Here is a 17977-nt window from a genome sequence, read left to right as displayed (position 1 = left end):
GCAAAGTTGGGAGACGAAATCAGCACAGAAGAGGATTGGAATATTTTACAAGAAGATGAGGGCAAGAGCTGTGAGTGGAAGTTGCATGGCAGAGCAGCAGGTCCACTAGGACAGCCTTTAGGAATATGAAAGGCATCTAAGCCCTGTGCAATAAAAAGCTGAGTATCTTTCTAAAGGAGTGGGGGGACAGCAACAAAATCCATGCAGAAAAAACGCATTTGTCAACTTTGTAGCAGAGCTTGCTCACTTTATGAAAAACACTGTATAATATTGCTGCTTATGATGGCAGGACACCATTCCTACATTCCCATGTTCAGTAAGCATTGCTCTTGATAAGAAAAGTAGAAGTTGCACACAGTCAAGCACAAATATAAAACCTGTTGTATTAAAACTTCTGATAGCTCACTCAGGTGTATTTTAATGTCATAATATAGCAGTAGGTCTAAGATCTGGTCAAGTTTTCTTCTCTGAAAAGATTTTTAATTTGTACTTAAATTCCATTGTTAATTTCTAATTCAACATACCAGTATTTGGAACCAAAATGCAAATGCATATTACCATGTAGAATAGGTTTTGAGTGGGGAAAATTCCTCCTTTACCAACTCTTGGGCATGAATTAAGTTTCTCCAAGAGATCAATAAAATTCAAAATACTTGTGATACTGAGAATTATAGTACAATAGGAAATGCTTTTCTTTAGATAGAGGTTGTGATACAAATCTAGATTAAAGTCATCTTTTTGGGAGGTGGGGAGAGGAGAAACATACATTTTAACATGCTTGGATTTAGGCTGAAGGTAAAAAAACCAAAAAAGTAGACTTAAGAAAATATTGCCTCTTAAATGAAGTAACATAATTGAAACCATTGCCATAAAAAAAAAAAAAAAAAAGGAAAAACCTGAGCTTCGTGGATAGCTATTTGTGTCTTACTCAAGGCAAAAGCTGTGAATGCTGCTTCAGTTCTTGAAATACCTGCTTCGCTTCTCTCCTGTGACCTCTCTGTCACTTGGCATGAATAATGAACACTTCTCACTAGCTCTGCATTTCTAATCAAAGGGCAATGAATGGATAAAGAGTAAAGGGTCAGCAAATGACAGAGGATCTTACTAGTGACAGTTAGAGAAACCCAAAGAAATCCCAGTGATTACAGTAACGTTTGTGATTACGAAGTACTTTCTTCTTGCACATCCTTTGCTGTATACATTTCTTCAGTGATACCACCAATACAATCTTTAAAGCATAATGTTGCACTAGAGATAAATGTCTTTGAGATTATTTTTTAAAGTTAAGCAGATATGAACTAAAGATTTCAGAAACTTGAGAGCTTCTTGAAAATTCATTTGAAAATTGAAAACTGGTTAAAAAAATGTCAGCCATCTCAACATGACAGTTGCTGCCCAGTATTCTTTGAGAGTGAGATAATCAATAAATAATTTATAATTAGGACTACACACTGCTGTAACAGAAGTGAACATTACTCTAATTTACAACTTTGCTGAGATGTTTTCTGTTCTTAAACATTTACCCTATTTTATATGACTTGGTAAAATAGATTGTTTCAAGTTTAAGTTGGTTTAAGTTTGGAATGTTCCTTATTGGTAGCTAAAACCTGATACTTTCAGCTTATAGGAAACCATGAAACCACCATTACTTTAGCTGCAGATGATGTTATTTATGCTGAGTACTTTGCAACTTTGTAGGTCTACACCAAATATTTCAAAAGAGATTTAGCTGAACTGATAGTTCAGATTTGTATCTGAACATAACATGTTTCAACAACTAATTCTAATACACCTCAAAAAGTGTTGCTTTAGGATGCCAAGTAAAACTTTATTTTTTAACAATATTTTAATGTAGGCTAGTTACAGTCACCATATATATCACTTGCACAGGTACCTCCAATACATATGTGCATATATACACAAAATAGCTGGCCTCACTTTTTTTCTTTTTTTTTCTCCTGTTATAGGTTTTATACTGCTATCCAATGCTGCTTTGGTGTTTAATAAAATGGTCTGAACCAGGTTTAGTTTTCATTGTATTGTTTTCTAAAGCCTGAATTGAGTATTGTGAAGTGAATTTATTGTTTTAACTATGCAATATGCACATTTCTCAGCTTAGTGAGAGACATTTGCTTAGTATACTAACACTGACAGTGGTGAAAGAACTTTAAATAAGCAAAGTGCCTGAGCAGAGTGAAAGGCCCTGCTCACTTACGTAGATATCTTCAAAATGATACATCCACTCAGTGGAGAGAGATTAAGATAATTGCTTCAAACAATGTGAGCTTTTATAAAGGGCTTTTCTTCCCACTGAGACGTGAAGCTTTGAAGAGGGTTTCCACAGAGATATGAGGCTTTTTCTTATGAAAGGAGTTGCTCAGACTTCAAACATTTTTCACATTAACGGGAAAAAAAAATAATTGCAGAAACGATAAGGTTGTTCCAAAGGCAAAAATCAAGACTGGAATACGTACATCAGGCAAAAATCAGGAGAAACAAAATGTTCACCTCATCAGACTGTATAAATGTCTCTGTTATGAGTATATATATATGTATATATATATATATATATCTTCAGTAGAAATACAACATCTGTTAGCAGAGCTTACTGTAGACTTCACAGTATTACACATTTTCCTTCAGGTAACATATAAGACAATTTCCAAAAAAAACCTCAAATATTGTTTGAGTATAAGAGAGGTTAGGTGCTGCCTGTTTTACTTGGTAACTGAGGTAAATTCCTCCAGTTGTGGGAAATGTTATACAATTTTCCAGATAAAACTCTGCTGATGAGTTTAAACCATCTCCAGCCTACTCAGAAGCAATAGGTAAAGGAGACAAAGGCCAAAACTCTCCTTGAGTTTTGTTTCGTGCTCCTCACTGCTAGAAGTGTAAAGAGTGGTTCATGCCACAGCTCGTCTTCTCCTGACCTGCTGCCCCTCAGACCCAGGGAAGGCCTGGACTGAAGAACTAGGACCCATCACTGCTGAAGGCCAACTAAGAAATCTGCTTCCTGCCATTCCAAAAATAATAATCATTAAACACCTGGTCACTGCTCCCCATTCTTGTCAGGGAGCAGTGAGGGCCAGCTGCTGCTCCCTGCGGGATGGGAAGCCAAGACCTGAGGGTGACCCAGCACAGGCTGTGCCCTCACTCAACCTTTGGGTAAACTTCCTGCCGAAACCTGTTGAAAGCAGACATCTGTCCTTCCCTGCCCACCTTCTCTTCTATTTCTGACTGAGTTCCAAGTAGCTTTGGTAGTCACCTTCATCTGTGTCCTACAGAGCTCGCTCTCTGATTCAACATGGCTGATTATCATGCTCCGTAAACCTTTTCTATCTGGTACAAAATATTTAAGGCAATAAAAGGTCTGTTTCCATGTCTCATTTATGCTTTTTTCCTGTGACTGTTTTGAGTATTTCCTCAGATGGAAGAAGGAGGGTTGAGGAAATTATAGTTGAGTTTCAAGGCAATTATGATTGGGTTTCAAGACAATTTGAAAACATTTTAGCTCAAAATAAATAGTCAAAACCTACAGGTTACTTGGGGGGGGGTGTGTGTGTGTGTGGAAATCTACTTCATTTGGGAGATGATTCTGACCTAGAACAGTTTATTCGTTGAGCTTTTGTTGGTTGTTTTTTTTTTTTGAGAGAAGAGTACTTTGTATTTTTATATAATGAAAAAATTGACTCAGAGTGAAAGAAATTTGAGATCTGAAGTGGGAAACGTTCTGTCCCAGTTCATGCTGAAACTCAAAAAGAGCTTTTGGTGCCAGACTGCTGAATCTGTCAGGCTTAGAAGCATGAGCATAATGCTGTTTGTTTTTCCCAATTAGGTCTACAGACACATGGCATTTCAAAAATGCCATTATGTATGTTGGAGCCATAATAATGTGGTACAATCATTACTACTACTTTAAAAACCAGGACAGTTAGTCATGCAAAATTACTTTTAGAGAAGGACAGAACTGAGACAACTTGATTCCCATTGATGTCTTCCATCTGTAACATCAGAGGTGCTCAATTTTTTTGATGGCATATTCCACTCTGTCTTACTTCTTGTAGACAGAAAGTACAAAGTTTTCTGGTACCCCACCCCATGCCATTTTGTTTTCTGAGGACCCTGCAAGCTTTTGCTGCTATGCTACCACATAACATCATGTAACACCACACCTTTGTGTGGTTGTGTGACCCCAGTACCCGAGCAGAGTGGGAGCATTGGCACTGCATGGGATGCACGGGAGCAGGGAAGCATGGGAAAGCTGCAGCGTGGACGTTCCCCCGTACAACTGGAACTGCACCCATCAGGTGAGATGGGCACATCTGCATTATACTTATGTAAAGGACGTGTTTGTGATCATAAAACAAGATAGATCGGAGCTCACAAAACAATAAAACTGATGTGACACCCCTGATGTCTACCTTTGCTTGGAAGACAATAACATAGTTGGTCTGCCACTACAGCAAAGTTCACAACCTCTCTCCTCCACCCACCCACGGGATTTAACACCGGTAGGTGAATTGTTTAGTAGAATCAGCTGCTATGGATAAATAAGGTGAGCATACTGGGCACTTCAAAGGAAGTAAAAGGGACATTTGGAGTAGGCAATAGGGTTGTTCAAGTAAGAATATGTCTTATAACAGGAGAGAAAAATACGGAATGATGGTAAAATGAAATATGAATAGCACTTGTCCAAATCAGGATTTTCCTTTAGGCAGGAAGCTCCAATATTTCAAAATCTTTGTTCTAAATTACCCAAGATTTTTTAATAGATTTTTTGTGGATTTTTTTCTGTGTTAAATATGCATTATGTCAAACAAAAAAAGAAAAAAAAAAAGGCATAGACCTGAAAATGTTGATGCCGTTTTTAATTATTAAAGTCAAACAAAAGCTTGATGAAGTAAAATAGGATACATTTTGACTTTCCCTGTTGATCATTTGTTGCTATTTCTAAAAAAGATGTTTTGGTTTTGACAAAGCTCTTTTTATAATTGAGGCCAGCTTTGCTGAAAAAATATCAGTATGCCCTACCGGAGAATTTTGAGTTGCAAGGAAGAGTATTATAGAATGTAAAAAATATTAAAAAAGAAGCAAAGGGAAAAGTTGGAACTTGATAAAGGATGAGTATGAGATGTGAGAAAGAAAAAAATATGTGGGAACTAGATTTATTGGTACAGCCAGAAAAAGCTTGTTCAGTTTGAGTAAGAGACTGACATGTTCTCCTGGCCATTGTGTTGCTGAAAACTGAAATTGTATAGCTCAAATACTCCTTTCAGGCACAAATGCAAGACTTTTTGATAACTCTGCATGTGAAATATGTATTTCTTTCTATACTTATTTACATATATAAATATAGAGTCATGTATGCCTTTGTGTGATATATACATATTAAATCAGATTCACTCACTGTAAGACCTGTGAAAAGTGTTTATGATGGATAAAGCTGACGACTCAGACAACCCACAGAGCTGTGGCTACTACCTGTATATCGTTTAAAAATATCTGTGATTGAATAGTGGGCTCAGGGAAGTCAAAGTGATTGTTTTGTTCTGGAGAAAGAATTTGTAGATTCAAGTGTTGTGATATACTACAAATTGCAAAAATAATTATATTCATAGTACACTGAATAGTTAAATAAGTTTTCACTTTGTTGTAAAATTGAAAGCTCATCTTTACATTTAAAACCCAGATAAATTACATGAATTGGCTGACTGAAAATATTGCCACAGCGTAGATGGTTGCTTGAAACCATGTCAGCTAGTTATGCAGGGCCACATGCCAAGTGACGATGAGTGCATTCTGGCTACCTCCTCTCCTGTTGCCCTTTGCCAGAGCAAGTGTGGGGCTCAGCAGCTGTCTAGACTGACTCTACAGTGGCTAAGAGTCTTTCCAAGCCAGATGCCTTTTTAGCTAGCAGGGCTTCAGGTTTCCTTCTCCATTTGTATTTTGGAGCAAACCAAGATGCCAGACCAATTCTGAGATTGTAACTCAATTGTTTTAGCCTTCCTTCACATAATGTAACAAACAACTTCTTTGTATTATTGCCCTGTTGGTTGTCCCTCTTTCCTTCCTCAACCTTACTGAAAGGCTGTCATCAGTTTGTGGGCCAAGAAAAACAAGCACAAGTGGACTAAGAAGGATAAAAATTGTCTTAAATGCCCAAACCCCTGTTGACAGTAGTTTTAAGCAGAAGACCAAAGTTATGGGAAGCTGGCTGAAAAACTGAAGGATGAAAAGACTGCAATTGAAGACCTGGGCCCGGTTTCAAGATTCGAGCTGTTGAGCCATTTCTTCTGAAAAAGGAGCTCTGTCACGTTAGGAAGACTTTTTCTTTTTTTTTTTTTTTTTTAATATATATTATTCAATGATAAGGAGGTTTAGGAGTCTTTGTAGAGACTGCTCTACTGCTGTAAGCAGTGGAGGTAGAGCCTAGGACTGGAAATCAATACAGACTTCCAGTTCACTTCAGTAGAGGAGGCAGGCTGGAGAGGGACTTGATATCATCAAATAGTCAAACTGTTCCATATGTTCTGGTTGTGTTCATGAACACTGTGTGTTAGAAACAAACATCACTAAAGTATCTAAGGAAAGCTGTGCACTACAGCTTGTTCATAGTGAACAAAAATGTTAAATGGGGTTTTATTGACTTGTTCTTACGATATGTCAGTAATTTGACTATTTCCATGCAGAGCAAAAGGAAATGCATAGGAACAGCAATATGACTGTTGCTTTAAAAATAAAGAGAGTAGTATTATACCATACTCTACTAAGTTTCCAGAATAACATATGACAGTGTCTTTGCTTGATTCAATTAACTTGTGCTCTTGGCTTCAATAGATTATTTGCTCCACCTGCATTTCAATACCAAAAAAAGTTGAGCTATTGATTTTGTTTATTCTTTCATCCCTTGCAGTAAGTTGCCTTATGTACAGTGAAAAGTGCTGACAGTTCCAAAAGAAAATCACCAATTGGCAGACATATAGGATTTCACAGATAGCTGGTTAGATTTTTTCTATAGTGGAGTATTTACAGAGTTGTGCCAATAAATTAATGATAAATGGAGCTCAAAAACCCTACAGGATATGCTTCTTTGCTTCACTGTACCTATTAGAATATTTTATTACTATTTTACCTCTTCAATGCACTGGCTTATTTGTCACAAAATTTTAGTCAAATTGCTTTGTTTATATCCAAACCCTTTAAAAACACAAAACAAGAATGTCAGATGATTCCTCATTTACATCAGTATTGCAGCATTCTGAGAATCATTCAATTAAAAATAATTGGGGGTCATGAATGCTCTTTGGATTAAAGATGCATAGAATACTAGGATTTGTTTCTTTTTAATATCTTTGCAGGTAGTTCTCGATATTGACACAGGAACTCTCAGCATATCCATGCAGTAGCTAAACGTTTCTACTACCCCAAACCAGAAGTAGTTTGGTATTTAGCACTGAGACAAAATAATTTTCCATGAATCAGAAAAACTGCTTCTGAACATCAAGTTATTCAAAATTACAATCAGTAATAACATTCATATTCCTTAATTTCAGAGACACAATATTACAATACATGCATAATCCCGATCAAGAGTTTAATATCATTGCTTAAATAAAGGGAATTGATAAAATACTTAATTTTTCAGGAAACTTCTTGCATATACATGGAGGGATATGTTGGTAATCCTTTTTCTCTATGTATTCATGATATTCAGCACAGACAGCCAATTTAAACTTCTGGGCATAAGGAAAGCCCAGAATAGCAGCCAACATAGTTTTCAGAAGAGCTGTGATAGTATTCAGTGGTACTTGTCTTCAGGATATGTTAAGATACATTCCTTACTAAGAATGAAAAAATTACTATCAAAAAGTACTGATACTGGTGTATTGAGAGCTGGCTGTTATTTTTTGTCTCCACATGAACCAGAAAAAGAGAGTATCACCTTTGCTACAGGCTATTTGGCAAGCTTTAACTTTCTTCAAAATTTCCTCAACTGCGGTGCATCCTACTTGGCTGATCTATAGCATATTTCCCTACTGATTGATCTCCTTGCGGGTTCATGGAAAACTTCAAGTAACTGAACAGTGTTTGCAGCTGCGCTGATCAATATTTGATCAGTTCTCCCCCCTCGTATTTAGTTAAAAGCAATCTGTAGATGACTGACTGGCACAGAAGCCCACAGGTCTCACTCTCCTTGCAGTACCTCAGAAGGAGTCTTCCTCAGGGTACAGGGGTATAGCTGGAGAAGTAAGGGAAAGCATATTATGGAGTTATGACCCTCAAATTGTAGGGCTAGTTCCAAAGAATGAGATGCAGAACACACAGAGAAGAGAAGGTGCAGCTAGCTCTGAAACTGTGATCCAAATATCCTTGCCAGCATTTGCTGATCCCTGGAAGCAGTTTCTAAGTTCCCTAAGGAAGGCTGAACTCCTCTGCTCACTGCTAATCTGCAACAGAGGTACCCTGCAGTGATTTGTAGGGCCTCTCAAAATGGTCAGGTCCCCTCACCTGTGCATTTGCACTTACTTCCTTTTTAAAAATGAGGCCAAGGGATGAGATGCCAGCATATTTTTTTATAAAATAATGATGGCAGCTTTGACAGGGAAGTGAGAGATCAGATTCCTCTGCAGTCTGTGGGGTCTCGCACACCCCTCCTGAGCGACTACCCAAATTGCTTATTAAGATGACAGGCAGTCTCAGGTGCAGGAGAGAAGAGAAAAGAAGGCCTCTGCTGTTGAAGCTGCGCAGCTATCCTGTAGAAATAGTTCTACAGAAGAGAAAACACTTAAGAAGTTCCAGAAGCAGAGACCAGATGCCTCCTGGGTGCAGTTTCACCGCTTCAAGTAAAAGGATAACAATACATATAGTCCTCCAGCCCTCTAGGGTGGGAAGCAGGTCTCTGAACTCATTCAGATGGACCAGGAACTGGCTCCGGGCTCCGTTTCCCATACAAGTGCTGTGGCCATAAGGTTCTTCTGCACAGGGCAGGTGGTTGTACCACAGTTAGCCTCCTTCTATAATCTTGCATTGGAAGGAAACAGTAAGCTCAGGATAGTTCTCCAAAAGGAACATTTTAATCATCTACTCTGAAGGAAGGATCACTAGCTTTCCATGTTAAAAAGCTTAGAGGTCCTTCTGGATCTCTAATTTAGGTGCCTAAGCTGAAGGGAGAGTTAGGAATTCAGGCTTAAATCTAACTTTATGCAGACTGGGGCGTTAACACTGGGGTTTTTGGTTTAACCTTCTGAAGCCCCTAGTCAAGGAACCATTTTAAGCTTTGTATTCCAGTCCAAGGATCTGGCAAACAAAGTGCTGGCAGAGCAGCACTAGCTTGTAGGCCCTCATGTCTTTTATTGCATATTGTGTCCACTCTGCTGGAATCTTTTAGAGGCAATCCATTAACTATGATGTATTAACGTCACACCTTTCTGGTAAGACTTTTATGTGTTAATTCACAATCAGGTTATGGTGTGTTGGGTTTGTAGTTTTAAAGACAGATTAAACTCCTTGCCCTTAGGATTCTGCAAAGGATTGACAACTTGCTTTTCATATGGGTATTTCCTTGAAAAGAAAACATGGTTTTTATATCCTTAGTGGTGTGGAACTGATTTGATGAAGAAAGATCAGTCCTCTATAAAACCAGGACTTTTTCACAATCCTTAAGATACACCATAGGATCAATGACATCTAAATCAAGCTATAGGTGACTGAGCACATGTTAAATGTCCATTCCTAATTCTTAAATTTTATAGTTTAGATACTAATAGTGGCAACTATCTTCATTACTGTTTTAGCAGCTTCCTCACAGAAAAGGTTACTGTCCCGCAAAAAGGATTCTAGTAGTGAAATTTTTGCTCAGTTTCTCTCTTTTCCACACCACTCTCTCCAGTGTAGAGGGAGGGCAGTTACGACAGTCATTCTGGGCTGCAAAGCTGTTTCAAATGGGAAGTCTTGCACATCATTGAAAGTTTGTAAATACAGCTCTCTCTTGAAACACTGCAAAAGTTGAAGTACAGTTAAAAAATGAACTATTTTCAAGAGAATAACTTACTCTTAATATAGATTATAAACCTTTGAAATGTTGTGCAAATCTCATTGATAAACTTCCTCTTTTGTTACCCATATAGAATATAAGTAACTGCTGAATTAGGTATTTCTGACAGATAAAGCACAGGTTTTACATATAAAAGAACCTTATTGAAGTTTATGGGGAAAAGGCCAAAATGGAGATTTGAGAAGCTCTTCAGGCTTTCAGCTGCCATTTTATATTAGACAGTTCAAGAGTAAGAGCAAAAATCCTTGATAAAGAATATTGTAAATTTTTGCAAGTGTCAGCAGCCTTATCTGGGATCATACCCTCATTGACTTAGATGTATTTAATCAAAGATAAGATGCTTCCTTAAATAAGATGTCCAACTTGTAAAGTGCTTGTTAGCCTAACTAGGACTATTTGCCTATAGAAAAGTATGTTTCATGCTGAGGCATCACACCCTTAGTAGAACATTGATAATCAACACCTCAATATCATACTGATTTTAAACTATCATCAATATAACTAACCAATAAGTTGATTAATTTAACCTGTGGGTTCCATCTAATATTGGTTACATGTTATGATCCTCATAATTTGAGCTCTTTTAACATAACATGAGGTGAAAACATTTATTTTTTTCTCCCCCTTAGTTGTGCTAAACTGAAAATCTTGTCATGGACACAAAGGAACACACATTATAGTTGGCGCTAAAAATGTATTGTTAGCCTATTTTGTGATTTAACAGCCTAATCAAAATACCTCAAAGGGTCATTGTAGTCATAGTTCAAATTATCTAATTAACACAGAAGAGACTCATTACTAATAGTTAAACCTGTGTTTATTAGGTGTGGGTGGTAGGGTGTTGTTAGTGGTGGGGTTGCAGTGGTGGTCTCTGTGAGGAGGCTGCTTTGTGCTGGTCACAGCTGGATCTGTCTGTGACCACTGCAGGACAAAGTGGAACTCCTCAGCTACTGGTGGGACACCTCGGGGAAAACATATTTAAGAAAGGGCAAAAAAGTACCAGAGGGTGAAGAGAGAGGACTGAGAGGGGATGGGAGGGGAGCCAAACCAAACAAACCAACGCACCCCCCCAAAAAAAGAAACCAACAGTGTGAGAAACAGCCCTGCAGACACCAAGGCCAGAGAACAATGAGGTGGAGAAGGTGCTCCAGGTGCCAGAGCAGAAATTGTCCTGCAGACCCTGGAGAAGTCTGTGGTGAAGGGGATTGTCCCCCTGCAGCCCACAGAGGACTCCATGCTGGGGTAGGTCGATATTCCCTGAAAGAAATTGCAGCCCATGGAGAATCCATGCTGGAGCTGGTTTATCCTGAAGGTCTGCAGCCCAGGGAAAAGACCCACCTAGAAGCAGGGGGGAAGGTCTGAGGAGGAAGGAGCAGCAGACAGGAGCTGTTATGGATGGGCCACAGCCCTCATTCCCTGTCCCCTTGAGCCACTCGTGAGTGAGGAGGTAGAGGAGTTGGAAGTGGAGGACTGAAGTTGAGCCTGGGAAGAAGGAGGGAGAGGTGAAGGTGGTTTAGGGTTGGGGTTTTTTAATTTTTAGCTCAGATATTTTTTAAGCACAGACTTGTGTGGAAAGGCCATTTTCAAACCCATTCAATGACCATCGTTACTATGGGAAGCTGCTTCATAAGCAGAGCAGCAGCAAAAGTGTTTTGCTGCTCTTCATTACAAAATTCAGTATGTTGACACCATTTTATTGTCGTATCAGAGGCTAATGTGTTTTTTTGTTCAGCATTTGTCAGATTAATGTTTAGATTAGAAAGAGTGGGATGCTATGTCTCTGCACATGTTGTGGTGAAGTTTGTCCCACAGACCAATCTGTATTCAGTTCATTTCTTATGCTGAGATCACAAGTTAGAAGACATGATGTTGATTGACAGATAGTAGACAACATAGCTCACTGGAAATCACATTCAGCATCAGCAGTTAGGGGTCAAAATTGCTAGAACCTAACATTAAATAAGTTATATATTTTCAGTGTAGGCAGGTCCTTGGCAGTCCCTTCTGACTGCTCCTAATTTACATGCTTATGTCTCAAATGCACAAACAGGACCAATTTTCAAGGTCATTATTAAATCCTTTGGTAAATTTCCCACTCACATGTCTTCTCATTCCTTAACCTCCAGCTTCAGTGGAGTTCTGGAATGAATGCAAATAAAGACCAGAAAATGCTCATGAGTGATGTGAATTCTGGCTTTGAAAAGCTGAGTTTACAGTATCTTAATGATTGCTCCTGTCTGGATGTTATTAATATACCGTATGTGGATCTTTAAAGGAGTGCCCTTTGTTTAATGTAGCTGTTGTGATGTGATTACGATGTAATGCTCATCCATACTTATAATTGGCAGCATAGACTGTGGGTACTTTTATCTCCAATTTGAAGTAAAGAGCTTCAGATAAGCAACAGCTATGAAACCATGCTCTAGAAAAAAAACAAACAACAATGCAGCATTACAGCTGGGAGATGACTTCCAGAAAAGGATCACAGTCCAAAGGTGGGGGAATGGACTTTGCACTGAAAATTGTGTTTTCCAGCTTCAGGAACCCAGATCATATAGGGCTGATACATCTGCAAAACTTGCTACATTTCTATAGTTTCTATGTTTTCCCACAAAAGAGTAACATTACTCATCTTTTCAACCTATCTTGCTTGTAAGTACTCAAGAAACTTAAAATTTCCTTGGCTTAGAGGATATGATTCTGAGGTCATGTACGTAGCCTATTAAACTCGTGTAAGGAGGGATTTCAGGCTTGAATACATTTAGTAACAAATTCTTCTCTGAGATGCATTTGGACAACTGTGTTGATTTTAATGCATCTATCAGCAGGTCACATTTGGCCCATGGTCAAGGTTAATTTTAACTGTAACTTTTATTCTTGTACCGTCCTTTTTAAGGGCAGGGCACAGAAAGCTGACTTTATTCCAAAGTAAATATATCCTTTTGATATTAGCCTGCTCTTACTCAGCTCACTCAATTACAAAACTTTGAAAATGTTCAGAGTACAATTTATTGCTTTCTTCTCATTAGGTTTACAATCATTCATCTTTCAGCTTCTGTGCAACTGAGAAACAACCATTTTAAAGAATTTGTTTGGTACTTCTATCAGATTTCTGTGATAATGTGTGTAAATTTCTGTAGTTTTCCTATTTTGATTATATTTAGAAAATAATGAGCAGATTAGTTTTCTTGATGATCTACTGTAAATAACAGATAACATATAAACTGCTAAATGCTCTTGAAATAACCAAAGTGGAGGCAAATAAATACATCAGATATACTTATGCTTAAGAAATTAGTATTTCTTCAGAGTTAGTCCTTTTAAGATCTAATTTATTTAGTTTTTTTTAAAGGAGATTTGGCATTTAAAAAACTTCTGTATCTCAGCAAACCATTTTAAGTGTTCCCTGAATGTTCATATATTAATATGTTCTGGTGTTTTATCACCCCTATTTCACTTTCAAAGACTATGTATAAAATTGCCTATGTGTACATTATACATAAACGCATTTTCCATTGCATTTACTTGGTAAATAAAGAATAGTATACCGACATTTTTGATCCAGTTTTATACACTTGCTATATAATTTTGCTGCCTTTTTTTTCAGCCTCTTTTTCTTACCTGTGTAGTGATATTTTAAACCAGAACTTCAATTATTTAATAATCATAAAGGTGCTGGAAAGATTACTTGTCCCACTGTAGATTTACCTCAAATATTATTTGTTATCATGTGGGTTTCTTGCTTAAATTATGCATATAAAGACTGCGAGTTATCTAAAGATAGGCAGCCATTCTTCTATCTCACCCCAATTTTAAGATAGACAGTAAGATTTGTCTTTGAATGTGTTTATCTTTTATGACTGGTTAGTCAGGAATGCAGGTAGGTTTACATGCATAATGTTATGGGGGCTATAACACCTAAAGATTCTTTCAGGGCACTTTTTCATATTACAGCTTGCATCGTTCCTAAACTCTGCCTTTTCCCACAGTTGAAGAACAAGTCCATTTTTTGAAAGCAGCCTGGTCAGAGACTACCTTATTGCACATAATTGTAGAAACAGCAAATTTCTCCTCAAATATGTACAGTGCAATTCAAACAAATGTATTTAAATTGTTGACGTAGTCAAAAGCAAATAATGAAAATAAAATACAATCTAAAAAAATATGCAAATGTGCTCAGACTGTAGTTTGCATTGCTAAACTCTAACATGTACACTCAGATTACATAAAAGACAGCAGTTGTACAATAATACAGAAAGTATTAGACAGATTGGATTGATTTTTATAAGGCATACTAAAATCCTAATTCAATAAGGGCAAGCCAACATTTTAAATATCCCATTCCATGCTTATCATTTAGCTTCAATTTGCATTTGCAGAACATTCCCCCCTCCTCCCCAAACCCAAAGGGGTAATTTTTCATTTGCTGTCATTACTCTGTGCGATGTATGAGTTATTCATCCAATAAATTCAATTTACAAATAAAATATTGATGTTTAAGGAAGTCTTATGAAAGAGACTCCTGTGTTTTGAATTTTTAAAATAAACAACTCCTGCTGCTTTTGTTAAAACAAAATCTGCACCTCTTAGAAAATGGAGGGTGGAGTAGATGATGGAAAAAATTTTTTTCTTTTCTCAGGCTGTTGTAGGAGGAAATGTTTGTTTGCTTTTGTATTCAGTCCCTGCTAATTAATTTCAGTCATCAGCCTGGTTGCTGTCTTAGAATTTGTCATCACTTTAAGTCAACATAATTATCATCCCCTGAAATCTGACGCTTCTTCATGATCTTGTATCTGTACCATACACTTTAACCTTTTTAATCTAAAGAAAGTCTTATCAGTTGTGGTTATAAAATATCTATCCAGAGTTTTGGCCATTCTCAATATTTCACAATAACGTAGTGTAAAAATATAAAAAAAATAAACTTAACATGGTGAAGGAGAAGTAAATGAACAGATTCATGACTAGTAAAGCCTGGAAGCCTCTTTTGCTATTATTTCTGTCAAAGGCAAACAGATACATTAGAGAGCATATATTAAGGAAGCTAAAGGTACAACTACACTGAATAAGTCACAGTGTATTATAGACACTGTTTCTTTTAAATTTTAAACTATTTTTATTATTTAAAATATAATTCCCCAAGGAAAGTAGATGGGAAGGGGCATAAGGTAAGGAAGATAAAAGTGATTTAATTTGTGGTATGGATTAAGAGGAGTTAATTATAAAACTTCTCAGCTGACTTTGCTAATTTTATTGCTTATTTAATTCTTTTTTTTTCAACACGGGTTGCATGAGATTTCATCCCATGTACACATAAGATATGCTATCAAGCGTGTTAGGGGACCATTTCCTTTTCACTTGTATGTTCATGACTAAACTTTACTATGCTTTCATCCAGAGAAAGATTATTGTCTTGATGAGGGAAAACCAGACCAAACAATTTAAAAGTAATTCTGTTTGTCAAAGAAAATAGAAATTACCTGTTGTCTTTGTGAGATGTGAGAGTGCTGACTTAAGGTTTTCATTAAAAAAGAGAGAAAATGGGGGGGGGGGGGGGGGAGGAAGTAAGTCTTGTTTTTATTCAGCTATTAAGTAGACATCCATAGTATTATTTGGTCAAACTTGACAAGCCTGCTTGAGAGAAATCCTGTCCGCAGTTCCTCTGAAAAAACCCTACATTTGTGCTTATACACCTTTCATTCAAGGATTTTTCAAGCAGTTTCCAGCCACTGTCAGTGAATTAAACCTTTCAGCAATGTTGTGAGATATTAAAAGTTTTGTATGTCTGTTTTATGACTTGAGGTATAAAAGTTTAAAGCCTTAATCCATAAAAGGCCTTCAATGTCTGGTGTAACAGTTAAATGGAATTTTAGGGAGCCCAAATCCAAAACGTAGGTCCACAACTCTTCCTTCATCTACAGTGTAACCCTGGTGATGCTTAAACTGTATTACCCTCTCAAATTAATTTCTTGGGGAGAAGGAAGATATTACAGCTAAATTAACAAGTGTTAAGAAGTTTTAATAGATAATTGGAATAAAAATACTAAGCAGTTGGTGCAGGGATTGGAAACCAGGTTTCCTTCCTCTCAGGTGAATACACAGTGAAAGATACACAGTGAAACAGAAATTTTTTCTCAATTTTTTCAGTCCAATGATCTTGTAGTTCTCCTTTGCAAAGTGTCCATCTTCAAAAATAGAAATAGACAGTAATGTCCTACTGCCATGTGATCAAATCATTCTCCAGGGGTATAGGAGAGAACAGAACCGGATTCCAACATCTGAAGTGGACTGCTCTGAGTTATGGACAGACAACTCTTCCTAAAATGTATTTTAAAAATGGAATACAAAGGCAAGGGATTCAGAAAAGAAAGGAAAACATGGAAAGGAAAAAGGAAAATCAGATGGGGCAGGGGAGGAGAAGGGGAATGGAAGACTGGGCAGAGGTGTCCATATAACATATGCTAATAAATTAAGAACTTTATTACATTTAAATGGCTATACTGCTTCCAGTTCTTCAGACAGACTGGTTATCTCTGTAAAGTATGGCTTTGCACAGTACTGAGATGCTTACCACAGTGCCTATAAAAGTATTACAAAAAATAAGAAGACACAAGACACCAGTCCAGACCACCGTTTGTTCGGACACATTTTTTATATTTCTATAATACTAGTAAAAAGAACTACTTGAGTCCAAATGAAATATATCACAACTTTCTCCATGAGATGAAAGCAAAAACAAATCAAGAAATATATTCTGAAAAGATCTGGCATGAAAACAACATCGTACTGCAGCTATGGTATAGCTTTTCTTCTAACCAGCATAAATGGGTAAAAACGACCATTATTTCTTCAACAAAATTCTCAAAGGAAATTCTTTATTTCATAAATGAAAAGAAAATGCTAGTTTTGCATTGGCCGTCCTCTGGCCATCTTCCAAGCATTTACACTTTTCTCCATAAAACTGATGAGTCAGTCTGTCTTCAATGCTTCTGATTCTGTTAATAAAATCCAGGCTGGAATTTACAAAAGAATCACAAGTCATGAATTAAGAATAATGATGTGCATCTTAGCTCCTTCTGCTTCCACTGAGCAAATGAACACTCTTTCTCAGAATAGCTTTGAAAGAATGAAATGTTCATGTGTTTTAACAGAATAAATGAACACAAGGAGTACATTTCCTTCCATATATAGTTAACATGTCATATAGTTAAACCTATTTAATCAAACTTGACCATTTGCTTTTGCAAAGTCAGCATGTCTTCTAAAGTTAGTAAGAAATTGAATGCATTTTCCATGGAATTTACATTTTTTATTTCCTTATTCTATTCCAGGTTGTGTGTCTACATATTTATGGTTTAGTTTCTGATTTTCCATGATATCATAAACCTAATTTTAAGGATGATTTCTTTGGGGATTTTTTTTTTTTTTTTTTTTTTTTTTTGTCCAGTGAAAATAAAGATTCCTATACTGTGCTTGTAGAGAGTTATTGGCACTATAAAGGAATGAATCCCACAGTAGTTTATAGTTCTTTGGTGAATAATATCTTGTACTTCTTGTTTTGAATGTTTGCTGTCCTCTTGCACATCAAATTTTAAGAGGAGATAATGCTACTTTTAAGAACCTAAGATTTATACTGGTGATCATTGGTATAAATAACATACTTTAAATATTATTAATTGTGGAAAGAATAAAGCAAACCCATTATTGACATGTTCATTTGAAGGCTAACCTTCATATATGGGCTTGTACTAGCTCTCCACCTTCATTCTTTATTTATAATTTGCATGTTCTTTTCTCCTTTGCTGTCATCATGTTTGTTTCCCTGCTTCTCTCACTCTTGCTTTGGCTCTCTGTCTTCGCTTCTGCTTTTTTCACAAGTTTTTCCAGTTCCTTCTGCCTATTTTTTATCTCCCCTGTTTGCCT

Source organism: Accipiter gentilis, chromosome 27, assembly GCF_929443795.1.
Source record: "Accipiter gentilis chromosome 27, bAccGen1.1, whole genome shotgun sequence".
Taxonomy (NCBI): domain Eukaryota; kingdom Metazoa; phylum Chordata; class Aves; order Accipitriformes; family Accipitridae; genus Astur; species Astur gentilis.
This window is presented reverse-complemented; position numbering follows the sequence as displayed.